General features: G+C 46.8%; 1 protein-coding gene across 2 annotated transcripts in view; it reads left to right on the forward strand.

Annotated features, from left to right (window-relative positions):
• The first annotated feature begins 7,067 nt into the window (after nt 1-7,067).
• Nucleotides 7,068-27,166, forward strand: part of LOC138287752 (solute carrier organic anion transporter family member 1A2-like) — a 670,615-nt gene continuing 650,516 nt past the window's right edge. For both annotated transcript variants that reach the window (XM_069228525.1, XM_069228526.1), the window contains exon 1: nt 7,068-7,148. The gene's annotated coding sequence lies outside the window, so the exon portion shown is untranslated. The remainder of the gene's footprint in view (nt 7,149-27,166) is intronic.

Raw genomic sequence — 27,166 nt, forward strand, 5'->3', positions numbered from 1 at the left:
GAGAATATACTTTTATAATGAAGGGAAGAGGGCGCATGTGAGCCCTTCGGAAAGTGAAAATGGTAAGAGGCCATGAGGCCCTCCCTCCCCCTCACTGTATTCAGCCCCAGGGACCTCAACCCTTGGAGCTTGGCTGTGCACTAATAAAGGGACAGGGCCTCACTGTCAGCCTCTTGGAGCTAATAATGTCCCTAGGGACCCCATTCCCAGGGCTAGGTTCCTTCTATGTCCAGTACTCACACCTCAGACATAGCACTTTCCCTGCCTGCACCAGGAAGCGAGCAGTAAGTTTGCCCCGAGTGGGCGGGACCATCAAAAATGCTCTTGCCCACTGGGAGATGACTTAATCTGTTTCCTTGTCCACTGTTGAAATGAGTGCCCCAGGATGGCTCCGGGGCACCCACCTGTTACTGGCCAGGTCTCGGGGATGGGATCCCAGGGGTCAAAATTGGCCCAGGGAGGAGTGCTATGCGGCCCCCTTCAAAAATTTAGCCAGGCCCTGGGGAATAGGGTCCCCTTGGCAAAAAACAGTCCAGATTTGGAGGGCCACGTGGCCCCTTTCTCTATTAATAATTGTCCAGGGCATGGGTAAATGGGTCCCTGTGGCCGATATTAGCCCAGGGAGTAGGGCTGCGTGCCCCTTCTCCATTCATTATGTGTCCAGACCACAGTAAATGTGGTCTCCAGGGCCTAAGGTGGATCAGGAAGGGGGGCTGCATGGCCCCTGTCCTCAATTATTAACCTCCCTGGTGTACCTGTCAGTCAGTTTCCCAAGCACTCTGATCTTTTTTTACTGCTACAATGACAATTCATGTGCAGGGCGTGCTGAAGTCATTGTAGTAAAAGTGAATGCAAAATGACCAGAAGGGCTTGTTTTATTCTGACTGAATTGGTACTTGGGGGACCATCTCAGCCACCAAGCACTGATTCCAACAGAAAAGTGATTATATTAGGAAAGGGGAGAATCTCCCCTTGCTAAAAGTTCCTCTGCCAGGTGAATCCCTGCTTGAGGATCACCGCAGGAGTAGCAGTCCCATGCAAGGATTCACCCACTGACCACTAGGGACTGGGGAGCAGCCAAAAGGATTTATGCTCCCCCTCGCTATATTTTGTAATGCAGTCTTTCTGTCCCCCTGGGGGGCCGATAGGGCAGTAGCCCCTGAACTGCTCCCCCACCCAAGCAGGGCAGAAAACCACCTAGGCACCAGGGTCATTTACTTTAGTGTGCACTACTTTTTTTTGCTAAGGTCCCACTGAAAGAGCGTGCCTTTTCAAGCAACTAATTGCAATATAAAGTATGGTTCATAAGCAAGGACTGCAAAGAGTGATATTTTGTTCCCAGTTCAAAAATGTATTGATGAGAAGTGGATAATTCCAAGTCTGAGTCACAAAGTACAGCAAAGTTTCAGCCAGTTCCAGCCAACACGTGTTTCGCCCCATATGGCGAATGCGCCAGGGCTTTCTCAAGGCTGCAAGAGAGAAGCAACATGAGGCTAGGGATTGTACTCCCAGTAGAAGAAAAGAACACCGAAGGGTGAAAACCCAAGATGCGTGAAGGAGGGCCATGCACCTCATTTACTGTACTCAATTTCAGGAAGAATGGTACCCCTAATAAAAGGTGCTGTGAGGGAAAGGATAGTACTGTCTGTTTTTTGCTGTACTTTGTGACTCAGACTTGAAATTATCCACTTCTCATCAATAAATTCTTGAACTGGGAACTATTTCAGTGGGACCTTACCAAAAAATGAGTAGTGCACCTTCAAAAAAGGAGGACTAGGGTCCATGTCCTCCGGTTTAAGCTCCCACAACTTTTCATCTTTGATGTGATTCATTTACTTTAGTAAAGTCTATGGGTGGGGGCTGCCCAGAATGGGCATGGCAATGCCCCTCCTCCCCCAAAAATGGTCACAGTCTTTCTGCATCGTGGGTTAGATGAGGGTTATTACCCCTGATATGCCCCCAGAGCCCCAGAGAGGACAGAAAGCCAACTAGGCACCAAGTTTTATTTTTAAAAAGAGGGGTGGGGGCTGCCCAATATGGGCATGGCCATGACCCTACCCCAAATAAATGGTGGCAGATGGGACTATAGCTCCTGATCTGACTCCTGGGGGATAGAAAGTCCACTAGACACCAGGGATTATTTATTTTATTAAAGCCTAGGGGTGGGGACTTCCCAGAATGGGCATGGCAATGCCCCTAACTCCAGGAAATGGGCACAGTCTTTCTTCCCCCCCCCAAGGGGCAGATGGGGGAAATTACCTCAGATCTGCCCCTGGGGAGCAGAAAGCCCATTAGATTCCAGTATATAATTTTTTTTTAAAAGGAGGGATGGGGGCTGCCCACCATGGGCATGGCCATGCCCCCACCCCAAATAAATTGCGAACAGTCTTTCTGCCCACCTGGGAGGCAGATGGGGTAATTATCCCCAAGATGACCCCCAGGGGGGTTACACAGCCCACTAGACGCAAGGGGTTTAAAAATAATAATGGATAGGGGATGCTGGCCACCATGGACATGGTTATGCCCCACCCCAACTGAAGGGGGCAATAGTCGTTTCTGCCCACCCTACAGACTAAACCATCTCACCCCAAAGGCAAGCAAAAGGATATTCGATTTTAGGTGTTGATTTTACATATGGTTAGGAGAGCTTGGCTAGCTCCCAATATCGTTCCACTTGTAATGGTGAACGGCTGCACTTTTTGGGCTTGGGTAGGCTGCCACCTGGGCAATCCAGACAGTTCTGAAAATTAGACATCTGGGGGATTCCAGGGCGGTGTGCTTGTCATGCACTCCATTCCATTTTCTTACCCACAATGCCTTGCAAACCTCAAACGATGACTAAAAACACATTTTCCTCACATCTCTTTGAGGAAAACACATTGAATATGTGAGGAGCCACACATTTCCTACCATACAGCAGTCCCCTAAGTTGCCTGCTAAAAATGATACCTTACTTGTGTGGGTGGGCCAAGAGACCCTGACACAAAAGGCCCTAAATTGCTATATTGAGAGACCAGCAAAAGGGACCGCTGTGGTATTTGGGGCCATGCTTAGCTGCCATGCATGGAAACTTACCAACCACAGACATTTTTGAAAAGTAGACAACCAGAGGATTCCAGGGTTGTGTGCCTTGTGTGAATCCTATGAAGTTGTCTTACCCACAATGCCCTGCAAACCTCCAACTTTGTCTGAAGTCACACATTTTCCCTACATTTCTGTGATGGAAAGTTCCAGAATATGCAGGAATCCCCAGAAGCTATACAACCCTGCATTATCCTGCTTGTGCTGATAAAAATGTTATGCCACTTGTGTGGTTGAGCCTAGTGCCAGCAACAGGAACAGATCCAACTGAGGTCAGTAGGAGTTCCCACGCAAGGGCTCCCAATGTCCTTGATTTGATCAGCTCCTGTTGTGAGCACTGGTCCCAGCCAAGCAAGCGGGGCAGTGTTTTTATCAGCACAGATGGGGCAATGCTGAGTGTTAGGAATTTTGTTGATTCCTGCAGATTCCAGAAGTTTCCATCACAGAAATGAGAGGCAAATGTGTGATATCTTGCAAAGTTTGAGGTTTGCAGGGCAACATGGGTAAAAAAATACCTATTTGGATCCACGCAAGTCACCTCACCCTGGATTCACCTAAGGGTCTGGTTTTCAAACATGAATATGTTTGCTACATTTCCCTAGGTGCTGGCTGAGCTATGTCCCAAAATCCACAGCTAGGTACATTGCACAAAGAGGACAGTTTTGAGGAAACAAATGTGACATGACCATGTTGTGGTTTGAGTTGTTTCCTATCGCACTCACTTGGTCTACCCACACAAGTGAGATACGATTTTGATCAGAAGAAGACTTAGTGGAATGCTGGATGGAAGGAAATTTGTGGCTCCCTGCAGATTCCAGAACTTTCCATCACAGAACTGTGAAGAATTTAGTTTTTTAGTCAAGGTTTGAGGTGTGCAAAGGAGTCTGGGTAACACAACCTGATGAAAGCCACACAAGTCAACCCATCCTACATTCCGCTATGTGTCTAGTTAAAAAAGTGTTTAGGTTTGCTTGATTTTCCCAGGTGCCGGCTGAGCTAGGGCCCTAAATCTATAGCTATTCATTTTGCACAAAGTGGTAAGTTTTTATTGGAAAAATGTGATGCGTCCATTTTGTGTTTTGGGCCCTTGTTTGTTTGTTTGTTGTGGGTCCTTGGCCTAACCACACAAGTGACATACCATTTTTTTCGGAAGATTTAAGGGAATTGCTGGGGGGAAGGAAGTTTGTAGTTCACTGCAGATTCAAGAACTTTCCATAACAGAAATGTGAGGATAATGTGTTTCTTTAGTGATGAGAGTCACATAAGTCATCCAATTCTGGCTTGCCCTAGGTGTCCAGATTTCAAACAAGTACAGGTTTGCTCAGTTTCCATAGGTGCCAGCTGAGCTAACGCCCAAAATATGCAGCTACCCACTTGGCAAAGAACAGATCACTTTTGTGTGGAAAATGTTATGGGTCCGTGTTGAATTTTGGGTTGTTTTCTGTCACAGGCACTTGGCCTACCCAAACAAATGAGGTAACATTTTTATCTGAAGAGTTATGGAATTGCTGGGTGGAAAGGCATGTGTTACCCCCCCCCCCCTTACCTACACCCTGCAGATTTAAGAACTTTCCATCACAGAAATGTGAGGAATATGTGTTTTTGTCAAAGTTAGAGGGTTGGAAGGGATTGTGGGTAAGACAACCTGGTGGGAGCCACACAAGTCACCTCATCCTGGATTCCCCTAGGTGTCTAGTTTTAAAAAATGTACAGGTTTGCTAGGTTTTCCTAGGTGCTGGCTGAGCTATGGCCCAAAATCCACAGCTAGGCACATTGCAAAAAAGAGGCAGTTTTGAGTGGAAAATGTGGTGTTCATGTTGCATTTTGCGCCATTTCCTGTTGCTGGACTTGTCCTACCCACACAAGTGAGATACCATTTTTATCAGGAAACTTAAGGAAAAACAGAATAGTAGAGCAAGTGATATTACAAATTGTATTTCTCGGCATTTGCACCTTCCAAATGTAAGACAGTGTGTAAGAAAGAAGCAATTTTGTGGAATCCCCCCTAATTCATATGCTACAATAGATACTCACAAATTCAGAAATGTGTAAATAATCCCTGCTTCTAAACTCCACATTTTGTGCCCATTTTGTGACTACATAGGTTTCTGTGATACCTATTTTTTACTATGTATAGTTCATCATATGAACTGCTCCAAAACTGATAGAAAATGAAAAACCACTGCAAGGTGCATCTCAGTTATTGGCTCTGGGTACCTCAGGTTCATGGAAAACCCACAAACCCTATGTATCCCCACAATCAGAAGAGTCCAGCAGATGTAACGGTATATTGCTCTTGTAAATCGGCCTTCGTGATGAGAAGTTACAAATGAAAATATTGTCACAAGTGGCCATTTTTTCCTCTGAATTTTGAATATGTAATTAATTCAACACTTAATCCCTCATTATGAGTTTGGCGGTCATGAGACAGCCAAATTTGTGATGGTGGTCTAACCGCCGCTGACCCAGTGGTAAAGACTGTCGCATTCCGAGTTGTGGCGGTTTGGCTGAAGCCAAACCGCCACAACGCTGCCTGTCCCCCCGGTCTGGTCGGACCGCCGTGGGTGACAGTGAGCTCCTCTGGGCTGCGGCAGGCCTAAGGCTGCCAGCCATATTAGGATGCAGCGAACCGCCAGGCTTTTTGCAGCGGTTGCCCCACCACAAAAACCCTGGCGGTAACGCACCCGGTGAGAGGAATCCCCATTCCTGTCGCTGGCACATTCACCCCCACAAATCCGCACACATACAGACACCCCCCTACCCGTCCACACACTTCCAAACCCCCCAACCGCATACATCCATACTAACACCCCACCCAGTCTCACACTGACATACACACACCCCCACTCACACATATGCACCCCTCTGCAATCATTCACACCCGCACCCCTCCGCAACCATCCACACCCACACCCTCTTCACAGACATGCACACCCCCTCCACACATGCATACATTCACACACACACCCTCATCTGCACACTTGTAGATTTGCTCAAGCCTGCCACAGCCATCTTTGAAAGCATTTTGCATTTTTACGACACCCCAATGAAAGAGAACCACCTCAATGATTTCAGGGGGTCAGCCAGAGAAAAGAGCATTGGAACTGGCTTAGGATCAGTAAGCGTATTGAGTTCAAGGCTCTTTGCTACATGTATAAGGCTAAGCAGGTCATAAGACCATGCTACATTCAGGAACTGGTGAGACCCTAGCAGCCCATACATTCTTTAGCATCTTCAAACCAAACTTTGTTGACAGTACTGAGATTTCGTCTAACTCATTTGAAAGGACATTCTTTTTCGTACCTAGGTCCCAAACTTTGGAATATTCTTCCCGAAGTTCTAAGGAACTGTAATTCATTACTAACCTTTCACAAAGGCCTGAAGACCTGGCTATTCTAAACTAATTAGCATGCATACCCTACCTACATCGCCTTGTGCACATTACAAAACTTCTAAATAAATAAATAATTACAATGTCACAAAACTAATATGTATGAGAGTCACGATCTTTGACAATGATTGTTTAATTGTATCATGTATCAATTTCAAAAGATATATAAAAAAAAACTGCCCTGTCATACCAGACCTGAAAAAAGATGTTGAGCAGGTTACTTTGGGAATGATAGTTGGTGATTTGGTGAAATCATGAATTTTTAAAGAGGCTCATTTGAAAATGGAACCCACTCAGAGCTTATTTTTTGTCAAATGTTAATAAGTGATTTTGACAAACGTGTACATGCTTACTCATTCTATCACGTTTTGTAGTGTGCATGTGCATCAAACGCCATTGATCCCTGCCTTATTCATAAACTGCTGTTTGTGCATCTATGCACCACTACTGACTGAGCCGGTCTGGTTGTTTCCTAATCTCTGGGTCTGAACTTGTCCAGCACACAAGTGCATGTTGGCTTTTGTGCTTGTTTACTGAGCTGGGGCCTGGCTGCTTGCTTTGAATGGCGTGGGGCCAACTCTCCATGGAATGAAATGACGCAGATCAGGTCAAACGACGCTGCGGAGTGAAATCATGTCTTAGTAGAGAGGCTCAGTGGAAAAGTGGACACCGTTCGGTGAGTACATTAAATCTGTGCACTTTTTGCAAACTCTTAATTATTTATTCTGACAACCTTGTGGCAGTATGTTTATGTTATTAGGTATTTTGTAGTGTACATACGTATCAGCAGCAGTGGGAAGTTATCATTGTCTTTTTTAAATAAACATATGCTGTTTGTGAATGCAAACAGTAATAGTGTGAAGTCAGACATTTTTCATTTTTTCTAGGTGGCGTGTATCAATTCCTGTTATTATCCTATATAGAGGTGCATTATGGCTGTGGTACTCAAGATGTTTCTAGGCTTCTTAGCTCCTGAGTTTTAGACGACGGGAGAAACTGGGAATGTCTTCAGTCCGTTAATTAAATGCAAATACCATGTAGTTACTCTCTTTCAGAATCAAACTCCTTTAAGTGGTTTTGATTGTTTTAAACAGTTTTGAGTGAGTAATGTATCTGGGCACAGAGTGTTTCTTGATATATTTTAGAGCCTGGCAAGTAATCGTGTTTGTAAGCAGTGCTATGTGATTGTATTTAGTTGTTAACAGTGGCAATAATTCCGTTTTCAAAAACATACTTTTAAAGCTGCTTTGGAGATGTTCAATATTGTCTAGAGTTAAATGTATTAACATTTTTCTTCATCCAAGCTATGACTTAAAACTGAATTTATTTCACGCCTGAATAGTTCAAAATCTGAGAGAAATACCGCCTGACTATTGTCAGCACACGTTTTCTACACCCTAACTGGAAAAGTTATAGAGAGATGATGCAGTTAAATGTTTGTTAAAAAAAGGCTAACACAATCCTTAGTATTCAGCATGTGTACGGATCATTCATTGACATAATGCTAGTGATAGCAAAGCGCATGTATGTGTTCATTTAAAAAAGCTGACAGCTGCGCTGTCAATTCACTCCTAAAATAGGGTGCTGAGCAGGAGAAACGAGGCCTGAGAGCAAATGTTGTAAAATCATTTATTGATAGATAACCTCATTGACAAATTGGACTTGCTTTGTGTAGCTACTAGCATATGATAACCCGCTGTTTATCCCATTGACTAATTCAAATGCCATGTATCTAATAATATGTACATGCGTTTAGAATGAAACTACTTCTAGCGTAATTCCTTGTCAGTTTCTGATAATTAAGTAATGTTCAGGGCCACTGGAATTATGCAACCGGGAAGAGCTAAATTATGCAGCACTTTTTTTTAAATTATGCAGCAAAAATAGGCAGATTATGAGGCAAAATGTAGCACATTCTGGTACAGTATTACGTTATTATTATTTGATTTTTACATGTTAGCACTATCTGGACGAAATATTATCCTCTTTACTACCAATCAGAACCCCAAACCAAGTAATCAACAACAGAAAGATGACCGGTCAACCTTTGCGACAGGCCTTTCGCTGCTCAGCAACACCTTTGCTGCGTTTTAATACATTTAAAAAAAATCTTCAGTTTATGCAACCAATGATGAATTATTTTGCAAATACGGCAAATCCATTATTATGCAGATTTCTAGTGACTCTGCTTATGCTTCAAGGAAGAAAAAACTGTTAATGCACTTCCATAACATAAGACCATATCTGATATTTTAGTGTTACTATGTTTGCATATAATATTTTTGCTTCGGTTGCAATACCCGTGTGCAATATGATTGTATTTAGTTAAAAAAGGCAGTAATTATTTACTTTTCAAAGGATTAAAGACATCGTTTTTAACATGTCATTGAAATTGATTTAGTGCTAGGGACCTGATGTATCAAGCCCTTTGGACGTCACGGAGCCTGTGATTTGTCAAAACAGTGTTTGTAAACCCAAAACGTTTTTTAATTAATTACTGTACCTATTTTGGAAGTCGGAAATGTCTTTTTTACTCACAAAAGTGATTATGCTACTCATTCCTAATCACAAATAAGGATAGTGTGTGAAAGGAGCAGTGACATGTATCAATGGTTTGTGACTGCGATTATGGGAGCACACAATTGTTCAAACACAGACACCAGAGTTGTGGTTTGTAGAAGGTAAGCTGTCCCTGTGGGAGGGATCCTAATTTCTGGATTATGTCAGGTGACCTTGTGTGGAGCAGACAGTGGTCCAGGAGACCAATGCATGCTCCCCAGATGTCTTCTCAAACATGAAACATTTATTTTTAAACTAGAAACTTTTCCTTTAAAACACAAGAGCTGCTTTAAAAATACTTCCTGTCTGAGAATGTAAACACTAGGGTGGACGTCGCTTGTTCTTTAAAGGGCCATCTAATGGTCATAGCCAATCAGAAGTTCACATGTAGCAACCTGCCGAATTAATATTCAAGCGGAAGCTCATTTTGTATCCCTCTCCAAATGGTTGTGATGCAACAAACTAGAACATAGGCAGGTAGGTTGCAAAAAGCCAACACTTTGCACCTACTATTTGTGAATGTATGTACGTATATCAGGCGTTACATTTATTAACTTTTTTTGTAAAGCATTAGCATGGGAATCAAAGTTAAAAAGTTTCCAAACGTAGTATAAAAGTTGATGTAACTGTCACCTGAAAATGCTCAGGGTATATTTTGCTGTGCTCTTTCACGAAAGAGTCTGAAGAAGAGATACCATTTATTGCCTGGAAAAATAGCATAATAACAAACACAATTCTTTGTTCTCAGCATTTATACCAATTGCAAGCTTATTTAATGTTGAAGATAAGAAAGCAACATGATGTCTTGGTTAGTACAAACTAGCCACCTCAGCATCATCATGGATTCCAACAGAAATTTTCAGAGAGCCTCCTGGCACGTGCATTGGAGTTAGCACATGCATTTAGAAAAGGACAAGTCTACCAATATTAAACAAGAAACTACACCACACAACAAACAATATTTTTGCTAGTAGTTCACTTACTGAGAGTATGTAACTCAACATATCGTTAAATTTGGATTTTGGGAAAACTGTACAACATAATTAAGTTTCTGACCACTTAGGGACTTTGATTGCATCCACAAATTAGAAGTCTAACACATGCCAAATTATATCTTAAAGCCACAATATCAACTTGTTATGAGATTGCCACTTGCCATTCTCGACTGTCTTCAAACACCTTACTGCCTCATTTGATAGTGATGTAAACCTGAATTACCTTATTTATTGAAAGTGAAGACCCATTCAGAATGATGCACACATTTGAACAGTGAATGCCGTCATCGGTAGGTGGACTTCAATGATCTTCCAACTGGAGTCAGACCCGAAAATTATATCCTTTTTGGTAGGTTATGGCTCTCATCCTAAAAAGATCTGGATAAAATCCTTCCCACCTGTTAAAACAGGCTTTTTGACATAACAGGTCCACATTCGTATACCTTGACACTTGCAGGGACTGCAGCCATTGACCTGCCACCTTGAGACACGGATTCCTTGAGTGGATGGATTTAGCATCCTCATAGAACGAGGAAATTGCCACTTATGTATATTTTTGTGCAGGAGAGTATGCCTTCATGCACAAAAACAGTCCTGACTATAATCCTAGCATCCTTGCACCATGGTGCAAGGGTGCCTGCGTTAGTGCTAGGCATCCTCAAGTGCACCAATGGAGGTAGGGAGCTGAAGAGCACCATATAGTAGATGTATCGCTATTCAGCTCTCTCCTGTGCACGCAACGCATCACAGCAACTCCGTTTGCTGCTCTGCCTTGCATAAACCTTTAGTAAATATGTTCCCGAATTTCTGCCTCTCTAAAATTAGACAGCAAACGTTTGTTTTTATAACTGTAGGACTCTTCAGGCAGTCCAAAGTTACTGTAAAGAGCTCCTGGCTACTCCTATTCATGCATGCCCTCTACCTCTGATTTCATTCACTTCTGAATATGAGCTACAGGTGGATCATGAAATTTTAGATCTCTGTTCCAAAGCAGCAATTGTTGAAACTCATCCAGCCTTTCCCAAATATATCAGTACTATCTTCCTTGTTGAAAAGAAATACAGTGCATATCAGTATGAAAGCACAGATTAGTGGGCAGCCAACTCCCGTTTCAAAATTAGATAGCTACGCCATCCCCAAAACACTCTACAGAAAATTATGTCATACCCTAATTGATTTCAAGGATACCTACCTCACTATCACCATTTATGCTGATCTTCAGGCCTTTCTTCAATGCCCTTGGTGCAGCAAGCAATGGCAGTTCACATCCCTGCAATTCAGCTTTTTTTATAGCCGTTGATTTTTTAACAGAATAATGCATTGTCAAATGGATTGCCTTCACACGTGAGAAGACTGTCTTATTTTATATGTAGACAACATTTTTGTTGTTGCATTAATTAGCCTCTCCTTTAATCACACTTAGTGAACTCCTTTCAATGGTAAGATATTGTGGTCAGATAAAAAAGTCACCCTTCATCCTGTTAAGTACTACAGTTCTTTGGCTTCCTACTCAATACTTAAGTGTTCCATTTGAACCTTACATCAGCGGTACTCATCAGGGTAAACAAAATTGTCTTTGGAGCTTTTAAGGCTTCTTCTCTTTCTCTCAGTGGACTATTGTGCATTTTGGGACTCATTTCCCCTTCGGTTCAGGAATTTAACCACTTTGCTGCCAGGCCTTTCTCCCCCTCAGGTGCAAGCCTTTTTTGGGCTGTTTGGGGTAGTTCGCGCTTAGGCCTTCATAACTTTTTGTCCACATGAGCTATGCATACCAAATTTGCAGCCTTCCTTCCAACATCCCAGGAATTCTAAAGGTATCCAGAGTTTGTGGGTTCCGATGGAGGACACCAAGAAATTAGCCAAAATACAGCAAAAATGTTTTTTTTAGAAAAATGGACAAAAGTGCTGGGGGAGAAAGCATGTGTTTTTTTTCTGGAAAATGGCATCAACAAAGGGTTTGCGCTGCTAGAATCACCATTTTCCCAGCTTTCAGGAACAGGCAGACATAATGCAGAAAACCACATTTTTCAACACACTTTTGGTATTCTTCTGGGACATACCCCATTTTTACTATTTGTTGTGCTTTTAGCCTCCTTACAGTTAGTGACGCAAATAAGTAAATCCTGGACAGCTAAACATTTCTGAAAAGTAGACAAAATTCTGAATTCAGAAAGGGGTCATTTTTGTAGATCCTTCAAGGTTTCCCTACAGAAAGTAACAGCTGAACCAAAAAAAAGTATTGAAATTGAGGTAAAAACAGCCATTTCTGTCCACGTTTGCTTCTGTAACGTTTTCTAGCTATGGCAGATTTTTGAAAGCAATATACCGTTATGTCTGCTGGACTCTTCTGGGTGCGGAGAAGTATAGGGCTTGTAGGTTCATCAAGAACCCTAGGTACGCAGAGCCAATAAATGAGCTAGGACCTTGCAATGGGTTTTCATTGTATACCAGGCATACAGCAATTAATTTGGTGAAATGTAAAGAGTGAAAAATAGGTATCAAGCAAATCTTTGTATCTTCAAAATGGGCACAAGATAAGGTGTTGAGAAGCAGTGGTTATTCGCACAGCTCTGAATTCCGGGGTCCCCATACTTGCATGTCAATTACAGGGCATTTCTCAAATAGACTAATTTTTTACAAACTGTCTTACATTTGAAAGGAAAAAATGTAGAGTAAGACAAGGGGCAATAACACTTGATCTTCTATTTTGTGCCCCCCCAAGTCTCCTGATACAAATGGTACCTCAATTGTGTGGGTAGTCCTAGTGCCCGTGACTGAAAACGCAACATGGACACATTACATTTTTACATTGAAATCTGATGTGTTTTTTGGAAAGTGTCTAGCTGTGGATTTTGGCCTCTAGCTCATCCGACACCTGGGGAACCTAGCAAACCTGTGAGTTTTTGAAAACTAGACACCTAGAGAAATCCAGGATGAGGTGACTTGTGGGGCTCTCACCAGGTTCTGGCACTGAGAATCCTTTGCAAACCTCAAAATTTAGCAAAAAAACACTTTTCCCTCACATTTCAGTGATGGAAAGTTCTGGAATCTGAGCGGAGACACACATTTCCTTCCACCCAGCATTGCCCAAGTCTCCCTATAAAAACGGTACCTTACTTGTGTTGGTAGGCCTAGTGCCAGCAACAGGAAATGCCCCAAAATGCAACATGGACACATCAAACGTTTACATTGAAAACCAACGAGTTTTTTGGAAAGTGCCTAGCTGTGGATGTTTGCCTCTCGTTGAGCCAGCACCTAGGAAACACTACCAAAACTGTGCATCTTTTAAAACTAGACACATAGGGAAATACAGGATGGGGTAACTTGTGGTGCTTTCAACAGGTTCTGTTACCCAGAATCCTTTTCAAACCTCAAAATTTAGCCAAAAAAAAAGAAAAATCCTCACATTTTGGTGATGGAAAGTTTTGGAATCTGAGAGGAGCCACACATTTCCTTCCACCCACCATTCTCCTAAGTCTTGCAATAAAGATGGTACCTCACTTGTGTGGGTAGGCCTAGTTCCAACAACAGGAAATGCCACAAAACACAACATTGACATATCAAGATTATTACAAAACTACCTGTTTTTGCAAGAGGGGCACCTGTGTTTTTGGTCTTGGGCTCAGCAGCCATCTAAAGAAACCTACCAAACCCAGGGTTTTCTGAAAACTAGACTTCTGAGGGAGTTTAGGGAGGTGTGACTTGCATAGATCCCTCAGTGTTTTCCTACCCAGAATCCTCAGCAAACCTTAAAGTAGCTAAAAAATCACATTTCCTCACATTTCTGTGTGGGATCACCACACCAGCACACATTTCCTACCACCCAAAGTTCCCTTCTGTCTCCTGATAAAAATGATACCTTTCTTGTGCATGTGGGCCAAGTGCCTGTGACAGGGAAGGGTAAAAAAACATGTTGAAATTGAGAGGGAACCAAAGCGGGCCCAAAAGGGCAGTTTGGAAAACAACGTTTTTAGGCTGACAAGTGGGGCAGAATTTTTATCAGTATAGATGCAACTGTGCTGGGTGGTAGGAATTTTGTGGATTCCTGCAGATTCCGGAAGTTTCCATCACAAAAATGTAGGGAAAATGCATGATCTCAAGCCAAGTTAGAGGGTTGCAGGGCATTGTGGGTAAGAAAATGATGTGGGTTGCATGTGAAGCACACCACCCTGGACTCACCGAGATGTTCAGGTCTGGTAGATTTTCTAGATGGCAGCGTCCTTAAGTCCAAAAAGTGCAGCTGCTCATCATTCCGATATAGAGAGTTAGACATGCTCCCTTGGCCCAAACGTAAAATCAAAATCCCAAATAATCAAAAATTCTCTTGTTTGCCGTTGAGATAAGATCCTTTAGTTTGCAGGGGAGGCTGAAAAACTGTTACCCCCTTCAGTTGGGGTGAGGGGCATAACCATGCTCCTACTCGTTGACAGCTCCCACCCCTCTATTTGTTTTTAAATTCCCTGGCATGTAGTAGGCTTTCTGCCACCCGTGAGAGGACTGGGGGTAATTGGCCCATCTGCCTATCGGTGGGCAACACAACTTTGTCCCCATTTATTTGGGGTGGGGGTATGGCGATTCCCCCACCCTCTTTTTTAGAAAAAAATCTTCCCTGGTGTCTAGTGGGCTTTCTGCCGGCCTTAGGGTGGAAGGACTTAATAAAAATAGGGGGGGGACAGAAATGGCCAACAGTAATGTGCCCCCATGGGGAGCTACCCTTGCCCAATACCCTCCCCCCCAAACAAGACACACACACTCAACAATCCCTGGTGCCTTAGTGGTTTCTATCCTCCTTGGGGGCAGATGGGCCTAATAGAAATAGGCCAATCTGCCGCCAGAGGGGGCAGAAATTGCCTAATATAATATCGTCCCCTAGAGAGTGACCCTTGCCTAGGGAATCGCTCCCTTTATGTAAAATATAAAAAAAAGTCACTGGTGTCTAATAGTTTCTGCCTCCCTTGGGGCAGATTGGCCTAAGAAAAAGAGGCTGATCTGCCCCCAAGGGGGGACAGAAATGTTCTTAAATAAATTTGGCCCCCTTGGGGAGTGACTCTGGCCAAAGGGGGCGCTCCCCCCGTAAAGAAAACAAAATTTTTTTTTTATCCCTGGTGACCAGTGGCTTCAGATTGGCCTAATTAAAATAGGCCGATCTGTCCCCAAAGGAGGCAGAAATGGCCTAAAATATAATTGCCCCCCTGGGGAGTAACCTTTGCCCCAGGGGTCACTCCCCTTGTTTATAAATAACAAAAAAAACAAAGTGTGTCTAGTGGGCATTCCTGCAGCACGGTCTCGCTACAATAGTTCTACAGGAATGCTCAGAGAGACATCAAAAGGAAAGGAAAAGCCTTTCCTTTTCATGCCTCTATGACCTCCCCCTTCTCCCATCCGAGGAGAAACAAATCAGTTTCTCCTCGGTCGCTCTAGAAGCCATGCTCGTGCGCTGACGTCATCAGGCATCATTGGGGGGGTCGGCAGTGGCAGGGGAAGTGCTTCCCCTGTCATCCCTGCCTAGGGGAGGGGGTGGGTGGCCCAAGGGGGGAGCGCTAGTGCTCCCCCGTGGGCTGGGTGCAGGACGTAATGGTTACGTCCTCGGCACAGCAATCCTGCAGCCGAGGACGTAACCGTTATGTCTAGGGCACCCAAGGGGTTAAGCCATATTGCGGAGCCTCTGCATTATTGGGTCCCACAATGTCTCAAATCTTTTCCACTGCAAAATGTTTGTTTATAGACAACCCACGTTTCCCTCAACCAAGATGCTTTAAAAAGTTTTTGTGGTGGCTGTCCCTCATTTAAGTTCGGAATAGCAGAGCAAATTCTGGAACACCCCAAGATCTTGTTTTGAGTTAGATTCCAGTCAGGGGGCCTAGAGTGAGGGATGTTTCTTGCCCCTGGCCACTACTATGAGGAGAGATCTCTTCATATCAATGCAATTTTTCTGCTGCTGGTTCCATATGCTAACAGGAGCCTTTACCCTAGCAAAGTAGTCTGCTGTATCCTCCTTCGTATGAACAATGGAACCATTGGAGATTTTGTGAGGAAAAGGCAGACTTGAAGCAGAAATCCACATTTTTTCAAAACAATTTTGGTATTTTACTGGGACATACTCCATCTTTACTATTTATTGTGCTTTTAGCCTCCTTACAGTTGGCGAAATATAAAGAGTGATAAATAGGTATCAAGAAAATCTTTGTATTTCCCAATGGGCACAAGATAAGGGCCCTCATTACAACATTGGCGGTAAATGCCGCCTACCGCCGTGTTGACGGCCGGCAACATACCGTGACCGCGGCGGTATACTGCTATGGGTATTATGACCCACACATAGAAATCCGCCACTATACAGACATACACCCAAGTCCGCCAGCCCTAAGGTCAGTGATAAATTGGTGGTACCAAAACCCACACCATTACGCCAACAGAACTACGCCCACAGTATCAGGACCCACGAATCACTGCGGCGGTCTTTTAACCGCTGTAAACCATTGGCGGTACACACTGCTGCGCTCAAAATACACACACACTACCAAAACTACACCACATTGGACAATTCAAACTACACACACCTGACACACATACACACACCAAACCCACACACTCACAACACTATAAAACACCCACCCACATTACCCACAACCATTTCAACGAAAAAAAAGATTGCCAACTGAGAGAGAGACAAGCCAGAGCACCCACCCAATCTGAGCCACAGAACACCATCACCCATACACCATCCACGCACCTCACAGCACACACCCCAACACAGCACCCCACACACCCTCACACATACCACTCACACCACATGCATGGCACCCCAAAGACACCCCAGGTTTTCAGAGAAGGAGCTAAGGGTTATGGTGGAGAAAATGATCAGGGTAGAGCCACAGCTATTCGGATCACAGGTGCAGCAGACATCCATTGCAAGGAAGATGGAGCTATGGCGGAGAGTCGTGGACAGGGGCAACGTCGTGGTACAGCACTCCAGAACAAGGGATGACATCAGGAAGAGGTGAAATGACCTACGGGGGAAGGTGTGTTCCATGGTGGCAAGACACCAGGTAGCTGTACAGAGGACTGGTGGTGGACCCCCAACTCCTCCCCCACAACTAACAACATGGGAGGAGCAAGTCTTGGCAATTATGCATCCTGAGAGCCTGGCAGGAGGACTGGACTCTGGTAAGTCAACTCTTTACTCCTATATCCCCCACCCTACCTGAATGCCATCACAAACTCCTACCCCTTCCCTCACGCCTATCACTCCACCACCTCACATATACCCCACTATCACAACCCACCCATCACAAAACCAAGCCCTGCATGCCACGCCAATGCATGGACACCCCCACAGACCTGCATGGACACCCATCACTAAGGCATGCACATTAGAGAGAACCACCTAGCACACAAAATCACTATTCACACAAGGCAAAGCTGACAGGGAAATCACAACCATACAGGGAAACATACCCATGCACAAGATTGCACATGCATATACAATAACACTGCATTTACATCCCACAGGACCCCCAATCAACGTCACCGGGGAGGAGGTGCCACCAACATCCAGTCCCCCTCCATAGAAGAGGCCCACAGTGATGACAGCAGCTCTTCACGCCTGGATCACGATGACCAACCTGGCCCATCGGGGACCAATGGACAGTCGGTTACCCTGCCACAGTCCCAGAGCCCTCCCCCTCTGGAAACACCACCACAGCACCCACCCAGCGGGCCTATCCCTCTGTCCCCAGGACATGTCAATCAGCAGTGTGCCCACCACTACAGGGACCCCAGGTAACCCCACAAACCCAAGACAATCTGGGACCTGGGGTCAGTGGCAGTGGGCACACGGTTCAGGGGACAGAGGCACAGGACAACAGGGAAGCTGGGAGGACTGATGTGCAACAGGGGGAGGACATGCCCAGGGAACCGACTCTCCACGAGGCACTCACCAACATCCTGGGAGCATACCATCATTCCAAGGAGACGATGGGCCAGATACTGGCCAAGTTGCAGGCGACCCAGCGGCTGCAGGAGGGACAGTACCTGGGGATCAGGGAGGACCTCAAACACATCCACACCATCCTGGTCACCATTGCAGGGGTGCTGGCTGACATGGCCAACACCATGAGGGAGGCAGTGGCACACCAACGGGCCCCTGACACTAGCCACACCAAAGAACAGCCCTCCACCTCCACCTGCACAAGTGGACAGGAGGCCCCGCCACAGGTCCAACAGGCCACCAGCACCCCACCCCCTGCAGAAGGAGAACCACCCCGCAAACGGTCCCAGTGATCCAGGCAGAAGCCAGAGAACATTGCCAAGACCCCAGCCAGGAAATAAGACTCTCCTGATTGTTACCCTTCTGTGCCACTCTGTCACCCAGTCCACCTTGAACTGCCATTGCTCCACTTCCTATGCCCCCTTGGACAATGCACCTGTGATACAAAGAGACTGGACTCTATCTGGACATTCCTCCACCATCACCCCAGCCCATTGCACATCCACCTCTTAGCACTTAAATAAACACCCTTGGAACAAATACAACTATGGAGTCCGTCAATTGATTGAAATAAGTATTAATTCAACAAGCTGTTAACATTTCAAATCAAATGTACAGTTATATATACATTGGTATGACCTGTAGTGGGCAGCACTAAACACACCAGGAGCCAGAGTGGGCCACAGAGATCTGAAAATAGAGAAATAGAGATACCAAACGGTACAGTAAGTGGCCATAGACATAGGGAAATCAGGCTGCCATGTCCAATGTCTAACACAAAACTGCAATGGAAAGTGAAGTTACAGTGTCTTACCTGTGTGTTACTGGAAGTGCTGTTGTATGATTAAGCTTCTGTTGTCCACATCTTCTTCCTCTGCCTCCTCATCCTCACTGTCCACAGGCTCCACAACTGCCACAAGACCATCTCCAGACTCATCTTCCTGCAGAAAAGGCACCTGGCGTTTCAAGGCCAGGTTGTGCAACATGCAACGATGATCTGGCACACCTTCTTGGGTGAGTAGTACAGGGATCCACCTTTCAGATGGAGGCACCGGAACCTGCCCTTCAGGGGGCCAAAGGTTCTTTCAATGATCCTCCTTGTTCACCCATGTGCCTCATTGTAACGTTCCTCTGCCCTTGTCCTGGCATTCCTCATTGGGGTCAGTAGCCATGAGAGGTTGGGGTAACCAGCGTCACCTGCAAATATTTGAGGGATACCTGTCAGACATAAACTCATCCTTAGGGACAACCCCACACCCATATACCTATATCAAGTGGATGGAGACCATGGGCTCACCTATTAGCCACACCCGGTGCCTCTGGATCTCATATGGGATGCTGCTATTCCTTAAGATAAAGAAATCATGCACAGAGCCAGGATACTTGGCATTCACATGGGAGATGTACTGGTCCGCCAAACACACCATCTGCACATTCAGAGAGTGATAGCTTTTTCTATTCCTGAACACTTTTTCATTCCTCCGGGGGGGGGGGGACAAATGCTACATGTGTACCATAAATGGCACCAATGATGTTGGGGCTATGTCCCAGGGCATAGAAGTCAGCTTTCACTGTGGCCAAATCCTTCACCTGGGGAAATACGGTATAGCTGCGCATGTGTTTCAGCAGGGCAGACAACACTCTGGTCAACACGTTTAAGAACATAGGCTGTGACATGCCTGATGCCACGGCCACTGTCGCTTGGAAGGAACCACTTGCCAGGAATTGGAGCACTGATAGGACCTGCACTAGAGGGGGGATACCTATGGGCTGGCTGATAGCTGAAACCAGGTCTGGCTCTAATTGAGCACACAGTTCTTGGATTGTGGCCCGATCAAGTCTGTAGGTTAGGATAATGTGTCTGTCCTCCATTGTCACCAGGTCCACCAGGGGTCTGTACACGGGATGTCTCCATCTCATATTCATCCTCAGCGGTTGAAGTCTAGGTTGAAAAATGGTGAGCAGAGGGACATATTCACACATCTATTGAAATAATGATGCATCTCTTCCTTTACAGAAACAGTATGTGAATTTGAGAGTCAGTTGATGTGCCAATGTCTGCTGTGACACAGTTAGATGACATGCCCTGTGCCCCCCTGAAATGGCAGCTGCCTGACCTCTGTGGAGAGACAAGTGGAAATTAGGTAATACTGCTGGCGTTGGGTGCCGTTGCATTCAGCGGTCGACGACTGCTGCGCAACTTTGCATTGGTTAACATTGGGCCCTATGGGTTCCAGGAGCCAATGGCGATGCACGCCAGCGGTGACGGTATGCACCACCGCAGACATGACTGCCATTTTCTATCTGTTCACTCACTTGCTACCTGACCTTCAACAGGAGAGGACCTACTCTACAAGTGCTGCTGTGACCTGTGTCTGGAAGCGACAATGGCTCAAGTGTCAGGGAAAGGGCCCCTGCCTTCACTTCAGAGGAGTTGGAGAGACTGGTGGATGGGGTCCTACACCCAGTACACTTTACTCTATGGTCCTCCAGACAAACAGGTGAGTACACTGTGAGCATGATATGTGGGCCATGAATATATGGAGTGCTGTGTGTGTCAGCCTCATGTTGGGGGAGTTGAGGGGTCCTGGGCAGAGTGCTGCATGTATGGTGGTCAATGTATGTGCGTAAGGGGATGGGAGGGAAATGGTGGGCCATGAGTATGACAGTTCGGAGGGTATGACTAATCCTTTTTCTGATGTCTTTTCCCTGCAGGTCAGCGCCCATCAAAAAAAGGGTATTTGGCGTGCCATCGCCAAGGAGGTGCGGACCCTGGAGGTCTTTGACAGACGGAGCACCCACTGCTGCATACAGTGGGAGGACCTGCACCGCTGGGCAAGGAAGACAACAGAGGCCCAGCTAGGGCTGGCCTCCCAACGAGGAAAGGGTGCCCCCTCATACCCTGACCCCCCTGATGTTCCGCATCCTGGCAGTGGCCTATCCAGAGTTAGATGGGCACTTGAAGGCATCACAGCAGCCACAAGGGGTGAGTACAGAGTCAGATTCCTGACTTTGCACGCGTTAAGGATTTACCTGGGTGGGGAATGTGGGCTGTGGGTGCCCCTAGGCCAGGTGCGAACATGGCAGGGTAGGTCCCTTGTTGGACAGGCTCTGAAGCACTCTAACCCCAATAGTGTTAGTCTCCATCTACTACTGGCAGGGTCCTGTGGGTTTCAGGTGTGCAGCTAATGGCATTAGGTATTGTACCCCGGCTCGTGACTAGCTGTGTGACTGGTAGTGCATGGCCTAGTGCATAGGGCAGCTCCCTGTGTGTTGTGTATGCCAACAGTAGTAGTGTTGCTGGCATTGACCAAGTGTGTCCTCTGTCTATCTCCCCCCCTTTTTGTTTTCTCACCCTGTCCTTGTGTGCATTAGCATCATCTGGTGGAGGAGCAAAGGCACCAGCAATGGAGGGAGCTGCATCCCACATGGGCCTGGAGGCCGAATCCACCGACGGTGAGGGCACCTGTGGGATGGAGGGCGAGGGGAGCACCACGACGGAGACAGGAGGGGACACTACAGACAGCGACTCCTCCTCCGATGGAAGCTCCTTGGTGGTGGCAGACACCTCTGTGCCCACTCCAACAACAGGTACAGCCACCACCCCCCACACCAGCACTGACCTCCCAGCAGCCCCTCAGCATGTTTCCCGTGCCCGCTCACCCAGGAGGGTGGGCATCTCCTTCGCCCCATGCACCTCAGGCCCCGCCCCAGTCAGCCCTGCTGACCTCACTGAGGAGGCTATTGAACTCCTGAGACCCCTCAATGTTGAGCAGTCAACCATTCTGAATGCCAACCAGGGTGGTGAGAGGCATTTGCAACAAACAAATGGATACCTGGAGGGCATTCACTCTGGCGTGGAGGCCCAACAGACAGCATTTCAGGCTCTGGCCTCCGCACTGATGGCAGCCATTGTCCCTGTGTCCAGCCTCCCCTCTCTAACTTCCTCTACCCAGTCCCAATCCCCTCAACCCAAGCCTATCCCAAGCACACCTTCAGACCAGCAATCACCCAAATCACCACACAGAAGTGTCTCAGGCAAACACAAGCACCATACTTCATCTCACAGGCACTCACACAAGCACCATCCCCAAGCAGACACACCAACATCCACTGCCTCCACTCTGCCCCCTCCTCCACGTCGTCCACTTCCCTCCCAGTAGCGTCTCCACTCACACCTTCATGCACTACATCCTCATCCACTACCTCCATCACCAGCACGCCTATCACCACACACCCCTCACTGGCAGTCACCACCCCCACATCCATGCACACGTCCCCTGTGTCCTCTCCCACTGTGTCTGTGAGCCTTCCTCCCAAAGTACACAAATGCAAGCACACACTGAACCAACAGCCTTCCACCTCACAACAGCATCCAGCTCATGCACCTGCACGCAAACACAGCAGACTGACACCTCCTACAAGCACTCCCTCTTCCTCCACTCCTAAAGCTTCACCCTCTTCCCGCCCCAAGGCCCCTAAGAAGCTTTTCCTAGCCAACATTGACCTGTTCCCTACCCCTCCACCCCCCGTCCTTCACCTCAGGCCAGGGTGGCCAGAACCCAGCCCAGCACCTCAGCCACCAAGTCCATGTCCGCTGTGGTTTCTGCAGCTGTCAGAGGCTCTCAGGGGGCACCCGTCATGCCAGCCAGTGTGCCACCAACCCCTGCCAAAGCCAAGAAGATTCCACCACCTGGCAAGGTCAAGAAGGGGACAGCATCCAGCAAGGAGAAGGAGCCACAACCATCCAGCAAGGCCACCTGAAAGACTCCAGCTGGCAGACCCAAGGTGACACCACTATCTGCCAAGGGCAGAAAGGGGCACAGAACACCAGCCAAGGCACTTCAGCCATCCGAGCCTGCAGGTGAAGGCCTAGTGGCTACCAGCACAACCACCAGCACCGCCACCTGCACCGCGGCCAGCACCGCCACCTGCACCGCGGCCAGCACCGCCACCTGCACCGCGCAAGCACCGCCACCTGCAATGCCACAAGCACCGCCGTAAGCACCACTACTGTCAGCAGCAGCAGCCCCAGTGGGCAGCCATCCGAGGCTGCAGGGAAAGGTCTGGAGCCTCCCCTCACCACTGGCAGCACCAGCACCTGCACCGCAGCCAGCACCGTCACCAGCACCGCCGCAAGCACTGCCACCTGCACTGCTGAAAGTAGCACCATTGCAAGCAGCAGCAGCCCCAGTGGGCAGCCATCCGAGGCTGCAGGGGAAGGGCTGGAGCCTCCCCTCACCACTGGCAGCACCGGCACCTGCACCACGGACAGCACCGCCACCAGCACCGCCGCAAGCACCGGTGTAGTGTGGTCAGTTTTACGTATATTTTGCGCATTAGCTTCAGGCCTTAGGCCTCTGTGCACTTTGCCCTAAATATATTTTATTCATTTGCTAACAGCTTAGAGCCTCTGTGCACTTTGCTCTAAATGCTTTCTATTAGGCTTCGTACTGTTATTTTACAGAATAGCCAGTTCTACGGTGTTGTTTTTTATTCATATCACACTGTTTTGCCTACTTCAGCACTGGAGTTCTTCATAACATATTCACTCTGTGCTTTAGTCAAGGATACAGTCTGGTACATTGCCGATAGACGTGGTAGGAGTCTAGACTTACCATTCCTGCGTAGGAACATTTTGTGATCACGATGACATGTTAGTTATAAAATCACTTCCTTGTCCCAATACATGGAAGAGGGAGATTCCGACCAGGGAACCACAACTAGACGCTGACTGCCTCGTTGCAGATGCTGAACCAGATCACAGGCCTTTGCTCAGGTATGAGTGTGTCCGTCTCCCTAGTGATACAGAAAGGCAAGCTGAAAGCTTAACATGCTGTGCTCTAAATAGAACAAGCAGAGGGAGAGTTGAAACGGTTAGGAATTATGATAGCTTTATTTCTATGTTTTACTCTCCTGGTTACTATATCAATCCTACTATGTTGTATTGTTCTGGTTATTGCGGCTCACGCCTTAATATCTAAAATACAGTTGTTTTATTAAAACATTATATAAAACTTATACTGTCTTTGTCATTTGTATATGAGACCATATTGTGAATGAGAGAGTTGGTTTGGATCTGAGTGACCACGACTTCCCTGAGAAGTTCCAAAGATGTCATGCGCTCGGCTGCCCAATAATTTTTTCCCCGTGGGAGAAATGAGGCACTGCTAGTTAGCCGGAGCAACAACCGGATTTAGGGTGACAGAGTTCCTTACACGTGGGTCAGACTCAGTCCCCCACACCGTTATCGATCCTGCTGCCTAGAAATCCAGTAGTCTCATTTAGGATAATGAGAGCCCACGCGACACCGGCACACGCACCACCACCTGCACCGCTGAAAGTAGCACCACTGCCACCAGCAGCAGCCCCAGTGGGCAGCTGTCTGAGGCTGTAGGGGAAGGGCTGGAGCCTCCCCCCACCACTGGCAGCACTCCCACCAGCACCGGCACTACCACCACTGGGCAGCCTTAGCTGCCGTCAGATGGACTTTAGTCCTGCCTCCATGGAGCATCATGCATCCTGGCCACTGCAAATCTCGTAGCTCTGATACCCAGGTGAGGGACTGTGACCTGGCACCCCTCAAGTGCAGCATCGTGGGCACAAAGCCCCCTCCAGAACCAGTGTAGGAGCCACCCACTTGAGAGACTGTGGCTTTGCACTCCCCAGTACCAAGCAGTGGGCCAACCACCCACTTGAGAGACTGTGGCTTTGCACTCCCCAGGACCAAGCAGTGGGCAAACCACCCACTTGAGAGATTGTAGCTTTGCATTCCCCAGGACTAAGCAGTGAGCATGGAGCCCCCTCCAGGAGCAGTGGCATTGTCCCATCTTCTGGCTGAGGTGCCCCCACTTCCCCGTCCCCCTGAGGTGCCTGTGTGTTTTTGACCTGATCCCCCTGCAGTGTTCTCTCCGTATTGAGTCAAGTGTGGGCTTGGCCTATGTGATTTGGCCCAGTGGGCCACAGACATTTTGAGTGGACATTGTCCCGCCTTTTGTAAATATTGTATATTTTGTAAATATTGTTTTTGAGTTCTAAACGTATTTATAACTATTTCTAATATAACACTTATTTGACTCAATTCCTTTTGTCCTTGCGTTATTCCTGAGGGTTACTGGGTGTATATGTAATGTTGTTGCATGTGTTTGCGTGTATGGTGGTGTTGTGTGTTGCGTGTGTGTGCCACTCTCTTTTTTCTCCCCCCCCCGGTGTGCTAGGTGCAGTACTCACCGTGGTCGTCGTCGCCGGCATTGGTACTCCTGGTACATGAGCAGATACACCAGCATGGGAAAGAAGTGCAGCTCGGGCTCCATGGCGTCCTGGTTCTTCCTTGAGTGTCGAGAGGTGAGTTGTTTCCCTTCTGTGTATTGCTTTCGCCGTGCTTTTGATGGCGTTGGTACCGCCCCGGAAAAGGTGGCGGATAGGCCTCTTGTAATACAGTAGACGGAACCTTGTCTTCTGCCTGACTGTTGGAGGTTACCGCTGCGGTGTTTGTCACTACCGCCATGGGGGTTGGAGTGTTAAAGTGGCTGTCTGTGTTGGCGGTTTGCGCCGTGGTCATGATTCCATTTTTTTTTACCGCCGGCCTGTTGGCGGTGTTACCGCCGCTTTACCACGGACCGCCAGGGTTGTAATGAGGGCCTAGGTCAGTGGTTCCCAATCTGTGTGCCGCGGCACCCCTGTGCACCGTCAAAGTTACCTAGGGGTGCCACACATGAAGCACACAGCTTGGGAACCACTTTATGACACCCAGGATAGTACTGGGACAAAATCAATGAGATGACGTATGCCAATGTTCACTTGAGAATTCCCACTTTTAGCTTCAGATGTTTTAAGCCCAAGCTTAGAATAAAGTCATAATTTAACGTGATTGTTAGCTAAAAGATAAAGGGGGTCATTTCAACCTCGGCGGTTGTCTTATCCAGGTGACTCGGTATAAGTCAATAAGGACTCTCAATGAAGGACCACACGCCAATTATGAATACAATTTAGCTTTACTAGAATTTCAGGTAAATGTATGCATTTAGCACGTCAACAATAGTAGAATAAGAATAGCAATGAAAAGCATCTATTTATATATGAGTACACTACAAAGAGCATCAATGCATATATATATATAAACAAAGAGTTCATTGACCGATATAAGCTTTGATTAACTGTATACCAAAATGCATCACACTACGATGTTCAGGAAGCAAAATATAAATGAGTAGAATACTTCAGATAAGCTTTGATTTACTGCACACCAAACTGCATGTTTCAATTACTGCAGCAGGCTCACACTACGATGTTCAGAAAGCAAATTATAAACGAGCTGAATACTTCAGATTAGCTTTGATTAACTGCATACCAAAATGCATGTTTCAATTACTGCAGCAAGCTCACACTACGATGTTCAGAAAGCAAAATATAAACGAGCTGAATACTTCAGATTATAAACACAGTGCAAGCATAATAATTAATCAAAATAATAGAGCAGAGAAACAAAGGCCTTTCATCCCTGTGTGGAACTTAACTTAGTTCACGAAATGCTGGGAAGTCCTCTACCGCCCGCTTGGACCTCTCCCCCTCTCAAGCATCACGGTCTCTGAACAGCAAACAGGGAGGCTGCACTGGGTCTGAAGGTGGCAGCTTTCACAACCCCATCTGCGAGCTTCAAATGCCTCACCCGCACTTTAGTGCTTAAATAACTTGAAGCTTGGATTCAAGCCCTTTCTGGCATTTTCTAGCTATGTTATCAGCACTTGTCTCTTGGATGCTCTGCCCTTTTCCAGCCTTTGTTTTCATTCCATCTTCTCCCTGTACTCTTGTTCTCAAGGTTGAGACGGAGTCTCCTACACAAACAAGCTTGACAATAACATTGTGAACTTTTCCATGTTGTTCAGGGGTTGCAGCAGGCATCACGCTCATCTACACTGCTCAAGCTAATTAACCCTTTGCGTCACAATGTCTTCCACACCTTTCCCTATACTGATCAGCGGTCTTTTTACAAGACCGCTGAGGGACCGCCGTGCTGAAAACCGCCAGTGCTGGCGGTTTTCCGCTCATCGAATTATGACTGCTGGCAGCCCTCCGTCCTTTTCCGGACGGAGAGCCGCAGCAGCCATACTGGCGGTCGGCGGGGAAGTGGAGGTTGCTCCACCTCCACCG

Source organism: Pleurodeles waltl, chromosome 4_1, assembly GCF_031143425.1.
Source record: "Pleurodeles waltl isolate 20211129_DDA chromosome 4_1, aPleWal1.hap1.20221129, whole genome shotgun sequence".
In the NCBI taxonomy this organism is placed as follows: domain Eukaryota; kingdom Metazoa; phylum Chordata; class Amphibia; order Caudata; family Salamandridae; genus Pleurodeles; species Pleurodeles waltl.